Source organism: Garra rufa, chromosome 16 (assembly GCF_049309525.1).
Source record: "Garra rufa chromosome 16, GarRuf1.0, whole genome shotgun sequence".
NCBI lineage: Eukaryota > Metazoa > Chordata > Actinopteri > Cypriniformes > Cyprinidae > Garra > Garra rufa.
Genome location: NC_133376.1, coordinates 4663485 through 4675629, shown reverse-complemented (window position 1 = coordinate 4675629; position 12145 = coordinate 4663485). Strand labels below are relative to the sequence as shown.

Sequence of the window (12145 nt, the reverse complement as noted above, 5' to 3'; positions counted from 1 at the left end):
TCCATTTGGAACGCACTGTAGATCTCCAGTTAGAGTTTACATGGTTAAATATGGACTACTCTCCAGCTGATCGAATAAGTTGTATTCTGTATGTCAGTTAAGGTCTGAGGACTCATTGTCAAAAATGAACACGTATAGCCTTCCTCTCCCAGAGGCACCTAAATTCAATTTTCCTTTTGTTAAAGTAGACCTATCTCTCCTGTCTCTTCCAGCAGAGGGAGACATCACACTATTCACTTCATTATTCAAACCTGATGTTAAGAAGAGAGGTCCCGGGCTGTTTCTCCCAAAGCATCGTAAACTTAATCAGATCCACTGGTTTTAATGGCAATGCTTTAATTTGCAGCCCAGGCTAATAACTTTTCACAAGTTTTTGCATGTGTCTCAGGGTAATTAGAAGACACCTTCTCTTCCATAATTTGAGTACGAGGCTTATATTGTATATCCTGATTACAGATTACCATTTTCCTGCAAAAGTTCAGCACCAACACACTTCTACATTTATAGTGAAACTGAAAACCTTGATGAGCTGGTTCAGGCATGTCTAACTGGGGCTTCAGCTAAACTGTGCTTGAAGGTGGTTCCCCAGAAGCAGGAACAGACACCTCCTAAACCTTTCATTTAGAAATTGTACACTTCTCACATTTGTGACCCTGGACCACAGAACCAGTCTTAGGTATTTGTAGCAACAGCCAACCAATCATTGTATGGGTCAAAATGATCAATTTTCTTTTAAGCCAAAAATCACTAGGACTCTTAAGATGTTGCTTGAAGATATTTTGTACATTTCCTACCATAAATATTAACTTAATTTGCCTAGTAATATGCATTGCTAGGAACAACATTTGGACAACTTTAAAGGCAATTCTCAATTTGTAGATTTTGCACCCTCAGGTTACAGATTTTCAAATAGTTACATCTTCATCTCCAAGTACTAGAACCATAAAACAACAAAAGTCTGGTTTGAAAACTTGAAATTTTATTTTAGAAGACACAGCTGTAAAAGCACTGACATTCAGACATGTTTCTGCACTTTAGATTGCACTTATTTTTTGTAGTCATGTCATCACTCCTCATTCCTGATCCTAGATCGACACGGTCCTGCAAAGTTTAGCTTCAACTCTCCAGGGCTACGAATGCAAATCCTCCCCTGTTCAAGGCATTTCCACTAAAGACAGTGTGGGCTAAACATAAGTGCAAGTTTTACACATTTGTAACATGCATTTGATACATTTTTAAAAACAAACTGTGTTCACTGATCACTTTCACATACTCAACGTTTATTGCAAAGCACAAGAACAGAGATGCAGTCTTCTGAAGATAGTCTCACATTTCCTACAACAGAAAAAAAAACTAGTTAAAAAAAACAACATTTAATAAGTTGTAAAATGTAGCAGGCTTCTTTGTCAGATTTTTGCAGACAGTCAACAAAAATCAGTGCCAACCCTGCATATGATATACCAAGATTAAAAGACATCACAGAGAAACGTTTCTACTATGATGGTATCAACTTGGATCACAACACTGAAGTAATGATTAAAGCTTACCCACAACTAGGATGATCTCAATGGACCTTCCAAATCTTTGTAGATTCACTTAATTCTGTAATAATAAAAAAAAGTTAAATAATTGAATACATAGTTAACATTAATCAGGTCACAGTAATGTAATAAATTTAACCATCCATTTTAGCTGTCAAAAAAAAAAAAAAAATCTGTGTTGATGGGGACAATAACTGCCTCATGAATTAGAGGGGTTGAATTTAAAGGAGTAGTTAACTTTCAGAACAAATTTCCAGAAATGTACTCACCCCCTTGTCATCCAAGATGTTCATGTCTTTAGTCGTAAAGAAATGTTTGAGGAACATTTCAGGATTTCTCTCCATATAATGGACTTCTATGGTTCTCCAGAGTTTGAACTTCCAAAATGCATTTTAAATGCAGCCTCAAAGGGCTCTAAATGATCCCAGCCGAGGAGGGGTCTTATCTAGTTTCTAAAAACTGTTACAAAATATATACTTTTTAATCTCTACACAAGAGTACACACAGAGCTAGACAGGATGAGCATTTGAGGTTAAAGAGTATATAACTTGTAATTTATTTTTTACAAAACAGATCGTTTTGCTAGATAAGACCCTTCTTCCTCAACTATGATCATTTATAGCACTTTGAAGTGGAAGTTCAAACTTGGGGGCACCGCAGAAGTCCATTATAGGGAGAAAAATACTGAAAATGTTTTCCTCAAAAAACAATTCTTACAACTGAAGATAGACATGAACATCTTGGATGACAAGTGTGTGTACATTATCTGTACTTTTTTGTTCTAAAAGTGAACTACTCCTTTAAAGCAGGCTTAGAACTTATTAGAATCACATGCCCACAAGACACCAAGAAAAAGCCCCCCCCCCCACCCAAAAAAAAAAAAAAAAAAAAAGTCTCAAAACTAAATCACTTACCTCTCAACACAACTGGCCATTGGGATCAAGGCATTTTGGGGCCCCGTGTGACCTGCAACAACAATACTAATTAGAAATTCGAACTTAAGGCTGCAAGTAAGAACCACATTTGACTGGAGTGTTCACCCCCAGACTAGGACTGCCTCATTTTGTGAGGACAGACCACTCTCAGAAGGCATGGCATGACCTGTGCTGCACATCAGGTTTCACTAAAACAGCCAAACCTGATGGAGCACAAAGGCCAGCACATTTCTCTTCCAGCAGAGTAACACTAGCTCAGGCATTGACTGGCCTGCACTGCTGACTACCGCTGGGGTCTCAAAACAGGTAGAAAAATATCATACTTACGTTGGAGCTACAGTAGCTGGAGAGTTTTCATCTGGAGTAAATTCAGACCACATTCAGCCACCTAAAATAAAACACCAGCACATATAAATACTGGGCCACTGCGTCAGCAGAGCCATTTGTATAATGTGAGCACGGGTGTTTCAACTACATATATAGGGACATGTTCTAGACATGTACAAGGGAGGAAAGTAAGACTCATAAAATCCTGTTTTAAAGTAACGTTAGACTAATTTCAAAGCAACAAAACCAAGGAAACAGCCACGTGGTAAAACCGCGCGCACACGAGTTTTCATACACACTTCGAAACAAACATCATCACTTTAATGTGTACCTGGTTATGCAATAGTACAAAGGCACGCAACAATTTGTAGTTTTGATAAAACTCACCTTCTTGCAGTCGCCTAACCTTCTCATTTGTATATGATCTGACACACTTCCACCACAACATGGCAAAAACGAGAGAACGACCACACTAGCGCGCCGCCATTTATAGCGCTGCTGCATACCACCGAAGAAGAGCGAGCGTGACGTCACATGGTGACGTCTGATTCGCGAATGAATCGCTCTTATGAACTGAATCTTTTAAATGATTCATTTGAATCGATTCGCAAAGGCAGTGTTTGGCGCTCTCTCCGTTCACCCCTCATCCTCGTTGGTTTGCAACCCGCAATAAAACCAGAAGAACAAAAAGAGGATTGATCGTTGTTGAAGCTGGTGTGAAAAAACTAATATTTCTTAGGACACAGAACCGTTTTATAGTTTCTACGCACACACAGTTTTTCATCGTTCATGAACTAATACACTATTTTTAGATTACGCATTATCTCGTTTATCACATTGATTTAAATAAGATAATCTTGTACCATATTGACCTATAAAAATACAAAGATTAAGAGAATATACACTATTCATTGTTATAATTAACACTATGAAAACATTGTAGTGTTGGGGAAAGTTACTTTTTATGGAAAGTAATGCATTACGTTACTTTTGCGTTACTTTTTAAATCTGGGCAGGGTTTGCTTGTTTGTTTTTAATATAAAAAGTTCTATTTTTTGTCAAATGTAAAAAAGCCTTTTTACACCAAAAGCCTCAGGCTTGGAGAAAGGTAAATTCACATCTGTACAGTAGACCACAGAAGAGAAAATGTCAACTCTTCAGCAATAAAAAAAAAAGGAAAACAAATGTTAGATTGTCTTGAGTAATTTTTGCTTATTAGTATGGATTAATTGGATCATTGAAGGACGGCAGCTGTTTTTCTAGAACTAAAGTAACATCTTACTCACAATTTCTCTCATCATGGGGACAGGAGAGCTTTTAATCAATAAATGGGAGGAAAAGTAACTCAGATATTTTCTTGTCAATTAAAAAATAATGCGTTACTTTACTGGTTACTTATGGTTACTGGTTACACTTAAAAAGTAATATTATTACGTAACTTCCGTTATTTGTAATGTGTTACACCCAACACTGACTATATGTGACCCTGGACTACAAAACCAGTCATAAGGGTCAATTTTTTGAAATTGAGATTTATACATCATCTAAAAGCTGAATAAATAAACTTTCCATTCATTTATGGTTTAGGACAATATTTGGTCGAGATATAATACTGTTTGAAAATCTGGAATCTAAGGATGCAAAAAAAAAAAAAAATCAAAATATTGAGAAAATCACCTTTAAAGTTGTCCATATGAAGCTCTTAGCAATGCATATTACTAATCAAAAATTAGATTTTGATATATTTATGGTAGGACATTTACAAAATATCTTCATGGAACATGATCTTTACTTAATATCCTAATGATTTTTGGCATAAAAGAAAAATCTTTTTGACCCATACAATGTATTTTTGGCTATTGTTGCAAAATATCCTTTTATTTGTTTACCTGCATGTCATGTAACCATATAACCAATTACAGAGAACATGCAAATGTGATACTTAATTATTAAAATATTTATGTTAAAATCTCAGGGGTACTTCGAGTATATTAGGTGAAAGAGGATCAGCTGAGAAAAAAAGTTTTGTGCCTTCTAATGTGTTTGAAAGACAAAACCCTTCTAAAGACATAGAAATACATGGTTAAATAACCTACAGAAAGATATATATAATTGAAATAAAAATCAATGTGTTCATCAGTAGCTGATGCAATATTGAAATACTTCTTAAATCTGAAATGCTTCCTGTAAATCCAGTGGTCAAATGCTGTGTCGCCACTTGACTAGTGACTTTTGTGTGAATGTCCACAAAACTAAGATACTTTCTGAATGTGAAAGGAATATTCAAAAAGTGAAAAAGAGGAACTAGGGAGAATCAATAAATTATTAATAATATATTGCTGTTGTGTAAATAATATGTAATCATGTAATCCATAAAAAAGTAACTAGTCTGATTACAAGTATTTTAAAACAGAATTTAATCTTAATTACAAATACTTAATTTTTGGAATCTGATTACGTAATCCAAATTACATGGAATCTGTTACCACTCAGCTCTGCGTACTCATGATAGTATTTGATTCGCCATAGATAGAATTTATGACTGCCCACTTTATAAGTATTTTTCTTTAAATCCTTAGGCTGTTTTTCTATTCTCACCTACAGGCAGAAACATACTATATGCATCTTTTAATGCTATTAGGAATATTAGCATACCTTTTATGTTTGCAGAGCCAGCATACTGTTGTATTCTATCAGTTAGGCCCTATTTGTAAAATTTCTGATTTTAATAATAATAAATATTAGGAGTTCGAAAAAGTAGGTTTTCTACAAATAATCAATCTACAAATGGCGGACAGAAAGTTCGGCCAATTTTGGCACAATTGGTATCAATGTTCTCAGCGTGAAGGAATATTTTGAGATCTCTTTCATTACAATAAGCCATTTTTTAAAATTGAAAAACCTTTTTCTGCCACCAAACTTTTTGAGTACTGTCAGGGCATGGTGCCAACATGGTGTAACAATATGTCAATGTGTTCGTAAAATGTAGCATGTTATGACAAAATTCAAAATGGCTGACGCCCAAAATGGCTGACATGGGAAAATTGGAAATGGTTTCCAGTTTCAAGATTTTTGGCCAAACCATTGAGAAGTTATCAGCTAAAAGAGCCATTTTTCATATCTCCTCACCACTAGGTGGCACTGTGACGAAACACTGCAGGTAGACTCAGGTCATGCTTGTCATAACACACACCAAGTTTAGTCTCAATGCGACAAACCATTGCGGAGATATAGCCTCACATCCATTTTTGCATGCTTTTCGTAGAATTTGTTCGCGTGTTATTCAAAAACGGTTTGACTGATCAACTTGAATTCCATAACTTTTTGCCAACATGGTCTGAAGTTGATCTGAGCCAATTTTGGTGAAAATCAGACAAACCATCTAGGATGAGTTCCAAAAAGTAGGCTTTTCAAACAATTAAAAATAGAAAAAAAAACTTACGGTTTTTGAATTTCGTTCATTTGACTCTGCATGACCCAAGGATTCAGAGAAAAAAATAATTTTGATTTTTTGCCTTACGGTTCAAAAGTTACAGTGCCTTGCGAAATTATTCATACCCCTTCATTTTTTTCACATTTTGTTATGTTGCTGCCTTATGTTAAACTACTTTAAATTACTTTTTTCCCACATCAATCTACACTCCCTACACTCCCTCCCTAAAAAATCTGCTGCATTGAAGGTTGACAGAAGCATGTAGCCTCCATTATCCATAATGGACGACGATTGGAACAACTAGGACTCGAGAAAATGTCTGCCAGCCCCCATCCAAGCTGACAGAGCTTGAGAGGTGAAAAGGTGAGGCAAAGAATGGCAGATAATTGCCAAATGCAGATGTGCAAAGCTTGTCACATCATACCCAAAAAGACTTGAGGCTGTAAAGGTGCTTCAACTACGTACTGAGTTAAGGGTATGAATACTTATGCAATGTAATTATTTCAGTGTTTTATTTTTAATAAATTTGTCAAATTTGCAAATCTGGTTTTTGCTTTGTCATTATTATGGTGTATGGAGTGTAAATTTTACATAATGCAGCAGATTTTTTTCTGAACTCTTCCCTAGATCATTGCCTTAACACAAGTCTGTCACTGAGCTCTACAGGCAGTTACCTTGACCTCAGGACTTGGTTTTTGCTCTGATATGCATTTTCAGCTGTTAGACCTTTTCTGAGAGGTGTGTGCCTTTCTAAATCAGACTCATTCAAATGAATTTGCCACAGTTTAACTCCACTCACAGTGTAGTAACATCTAGAAGCAATATGAATGCTCCTGAGCTAAATTTCGAGTGTCCCAGAAAAGGGTATGAATACTTATGCAATGGGATCTTTTCAGTTTTTTATTTTTAATAAATTTGCATAAATGTTGCTTTGCCATTATGGAGTAGGGAGTGTAGATTGATGTGGGGAAAAAGTAATTTAAAGTAGTTTAACATAATGTGAAAAAAATGAAGGGGTATGAATAATTTCGCAAGGCACTGTATTAGCATAAAGAAAGTGAAATTTTGAACAAGTGGTGGCGCTAGAGAGTTTGAGTTAGAGACTCCAAACTTGTTGTGGTTAATGTTGAGACTGCCCTCTATCAGTGTGAAGAAGAAGAAGAAGAAGAAGAACGCCAACGGATACAATAGGTGCCATTGCACTTATGGTGCTTGGCCCCTTTAATACATATTGTTCTGTTATGTCAACACTTTTAGGGTGCTTCAGTGGACCCCCCCCCCCCCCCCCAAAATAGATTGCTTTTGACAATCTAGGACAGTTTGCTTTGAAATCTGGGACACTTGTTTACAGAAGCCTGTATCCCTTTTTTTTGCAGCTCAATTTTAAGTGAAAGAATGATTAAGAGAGGACAAGAAAGACAGATACAGGAATGTGTGTGTAAAAGTGTCTGAAATCTCAGTAATGTGACTGCTATCAGGCATTTTATTTTTTAACTCACAATAAGCATATCAACATATGTGACCCTGGACCACAAAATCAGTCATAAGGGTCAGCTTTTTTTTAAATTGAGATGTATACATTATGATCTGAGACCTGAATAAGCCTTCCACTGATGTATGGTTTGTTAGGATAGGACGATATTTAGCCGAGATACAACTATTAGAAAATCTGCAATCTGAGGGAGCAAAAAAATCGAAACATTGAGGAAATCACCTTTAAGTTGTCCAAATGAAGTTCTTAGCAATGCATATTACTAATCAAAAATAAAGTTTTAATGTATTTACAGTAGGAAATTTTGAAAATATCTTCATGGAACATAATCCTAATGTTTTTTTGGCATGAAGGAAAAATCGATCATTTTGACACATACAATGTATTTTTGGCTATTGTTACAAATATAAGACTGGTTTTGTGCTCCAGTGACAGGAGTGAGTACATGTTTGTATAATGCAAGTACATCTTATATATCATGAATAAACTGTTTTTGAGTTCAGAGGGGGCTAAAGCCTATAACAGGCCTATTATATTCTAGTTGTGACTTCTCCAGAAGTTTCATTACATTTCCCACAGAATAATGATGTCATTGACATAGATTGATCAAACCAGCAATGCACTGAATGACATGTGTGCACATGGATACACAGACAGACAGCAGTGGTTTATTGCCTTTCCCAAGAGTTCTGGCGTCATTATGTTCTATAAAAGGATCGTTCCCACTGAGACCCCAAGACTAGCATCTTTTCCTATCCCGTCTCCCACTGTTCAACTGTGGATTCTTGACCATGCCTAAAACATCACCATGGTAACGTTTACAAGTTGGGAGTGACTGTGTCAAGAGAAGGGGATGAGAGTTCAGGGGCCTCTGAGTGCAACCGAGGGCCACAAAACAACGAGCTGTTAATGAGGACTGCAAAATAAGAGGAAGTTTCAGACCTTCTGGTTCATTTGCCCACCCTGACCTTATCATTTTGGCATAAGTCACTGACAGAGCGAGAACAATAAAGGCTATCCAAAAGAACCTAAAATTTAGCTGCCCTATGACACCAGTGTAATGCTTTACAAGTAATGTGAGTTACGTAGCAAAAAGTAATAGTTACATAGTAAAGTAATGCATTACTTTCAAATTATTGTAATGCTTTATTGGGCGGTTGTTCTGCACACTAATAAACAAACTCCAGCTGGTCCAAAATGCAGCAGCTAGAGTTCTTACTAGAACCAGAAAGTATGAGCATATTAGCCCGGGTTTTGTCAACACTGCACTGGCTCCCTATTAAACATCGTATAGATTTTAAAATCTTGCTAATAACTTATAAAGCCCTGAATGGTTTAGCTCCTCAGAACTTGAGCGAGCTCTTATCATATTATAGTCCCTCACGTCCGCTGCGTTCTCAAAATTCCGGCAATTTGATAGTACCTAGAATATCAAAATCAACTGCAGGCGGCAGATCTTTTTCACATTTAGCGCCCAAACTCTGGAACAATCTACCTAACACTGTTCGGGAGGCAGACACACTCTGTCAGTTTAAATCTAGATTAAAGACCCATCTCTTTAATCTGGCCTACACTTAATACATTTCACAATCCAAATCCGTTAAAGGATTGTTAGGCTGCATTAATTAGGTCAACTGGAACCAGGGACACTTCCTATAACACCTGATGTACTCGTTGCATCAGAAGAAGAATGGCATCTACGCTAATATTGGTATCTTTCCTTCTTATTCCGAGGTCACCGTAGCCACCTGTATCCAGATCAGACGGTCACTGCAGTCTCCCGGATCTAGTCCGTACCCATCAGCGCCCAGAGATATCCTCTACAGCCCTGAATGTCAGCAGAGACCACATCAACTAGATGAGCCCCAGAGACAGATCATCAGTGAAGACCTCATCACCTAGACGGCCATCGACGCAAGACGGCGAAAACCAGATGAGTCCTCTCCAATCTGATTTTGTGGCAACTTGGAACTCTTGCATCTACATTAATATTAGTCTGTTTGTTTATTATTCCCAGGTCACCATAGCCACCAGATCCAGTCCGTATCCAGATCAGATGGTCACTGCAGTCCCCCGGATCCAGACCAAACCTAGAGCAGATGGTGGATCAACACCTACAGCCGAATGTCAGCGGTTACCGTGTCAACTAGATGAGCCCCAGAGACAGATCATCAAGAAAGAACTCCTACCCTAAACGGCCACCAGCACAAGGCCATGGGAACCAGATGAGTCCTCTCCAATTTGACTTTGTTGCAATATGGAACTTTTGCATTTTTGACTTTGTTGCAATATGGAACTTTTGCATTATTATTGACATTTTACTTTATTATTTTAATACTGTAAGGTTGCTTTGACACAACTTGTATTGTAAAAAGCGCTGTATAAATAATCTTGACTTGACTTTCAATTTTACTAGAAAATATCTTACATTTCAAGTAAGTAACACATTTTGTTTTCCCGTTTATCACTAACAGCTCTCCTGTCCCTGTGTTGAGAGAAATTTGGAGGCTTATTCATTTCACTTTTGGTGTGAAAGGGCCCTTACAGCTGCCAATAATATAACCTTTGGGTTTTTTGTTTAAAAAAAAAAAAAGTAAACAATCCCAACTCAGGTGACAAAAACGCCAAACTAACATAATGCATTACTTTCCATAAAAAGCAATTAGTCACTTTCTACAGAGTAATGCAATATTGTAATGCATTACTTTCAAAAGTAATTTTCTCCAACCCTGGTAACCACCACCATTAAACTTCACAAAATTAGCATTTAATTAGAAGTTATCTTCTCGACCTATGTTCATTTTACAACTAAAGAAATGACTGATGCTTTTGACTAGGGATGCACCGAATGTTCGTCAACCGAAATTATTCGGCCGAAAACGATTCGGCGAAAAAATCTCTTTCGGTGTAATAAGCGAAAAGGCCAAATAAATGATACCGAACAGTAGGCGCGTTTCCATTACAGATTTGCGCAAAACTTTGACTATATTTCATAAATAGGTGTGTCTCTGCCAAAATAAAAGTCAACATTCATAAATGTTAGTATTGTAATTTTACTGTTGTTCTGTAAAATAAAATAAAGTAACACAAATCATTAATAGCTCTATTAATACATTTATTATAACAGTCATTCTCCTTTGTTCAGCAAGGCTGCATTAATTCGTACATTAAAAACACATGCCTGATTCAAGATGGGGGACTTAAAAATGGCCAAAGAATTTTATTTTACTAGCTTATTAATTTTAAGTTATACTGTGCTTTGTTGGTAGGCTATAATGTTTACTAGAATGTTAAAAATGTTCAGTGTTAAATAAATATTTTTAAATTGTTGTTTTGTAATAGATTTTTTTCTTTGAAAAGCAAGACAAAACTATAAAAAGCAAATATTGGCTATTTAATTTATGCAATGGTGAACATTTGGCAAAATACATGGGGGAAAATCACACAAAAAAAACGTGTTCGGTAATCGGCCCAGTGTGTAATTTTGTTCGGCTTTGGCTAAGAATTTTCATTTCGGTGCATCCCTACTTTTGACAAATCTTTTTCAAATGTTCACTTACGTAAGATGAAGCCTTTAGTCAAATCTGTGGCTTAGCTGTTTGTCGTACTTAAGCGATGTGTTCAAAACCTAAGGCCAAAAATCTGTCCAGACAAATATGTATGGTTGTTGTTACCTTCCCATCTCTGTATATTGCCTGTGAAGGCAGCGTTTTTCAGGTTTTGGACACAGCCAAGGATGCCCCATAATGATCTCTTACTTTTAGCTTTTTAAACAAAAATGATGGCGTATTTTAGTTTTTTTTTGTACGAAAAAAATGCAAGTGATCTCACTGGCGCTTCCATGTCCTGCAAAGCACGGTTTAGCTTCCACTCTCCACACAAATGATTGGATATGTGTCTAACAGTGCACATTTATCTAGGTTAAATGTTTAAATTAATTTTGTGAAATGCATTATGGGTTTTATGTCTATAGATTTTATTTTAGGCAAGTCGTGTTGATTTGAGAAAGCTAAATTGATCAAACATGCTCAACTCGTTGCTGGCCGCTTGGTCGTTAGTTTAAAAAACAAAATCTTGAATTTAACAAACATAAAATGTTCCAAAACATTTATTCTAAATTTCTAAATTAACTTCTTTTAAGTAATTTCTACTTAACTATTTTAAGTTTACTCTGCAGTCCTCAAGTATAATTTACTCAGCCACGGTTTGTAAACTTTACACAAACATCATAACACTGAAAAAAAGCCATTAAAGCATGTGGTTCACTTACAAACATGTACGTAAGCAAGTAGACAGCTCCTTATTGTTTTTAGGATTATATGTTGACTCAATGTACAGTCGTGGCCAAAAGTTTTGAGAATGACACAAATATTAGTTTTCACAAAGTTTGCTGCTAAACTGCTTTTAGATCTTTGTT

General features: G+C 36.3%; 1 long non-coding RNA gene and 1 other non-coding gene across 2 annotated transcripts; both read right to left on the bottom strand.

The window, feature by feature from the left end:
• Positions 1-959: 959 nt before the first annotated feature.
• LOC141288891 (uncharacterized) lies at positions 960-3306 on the bottom strand. Its single transcript, XR_012339764.1, has 5 exons — positions 3191-3306; positions 2804-2864; positions 2456-2507; positions 1548-1602; positions 960-1335 (listed from the first exon to the last, which is right to left on the bottom strand). It is a non-coding gene; the product is annotated as an uncharacterized lncRNA (long non-coding RNA).
• LOC141289068 (small nucleolar RNA SNORA74) lies at positions 2573-2770 on the bottom strand. Its single transcript, XR_012339812.1, has one exon. It is a non-coding gene; the product is annotated as a small nucleolar RNA SNORA74 (small nucleolar RNA).
• Positions 3307-12145: the final 8839 nt, after the last annotated feature.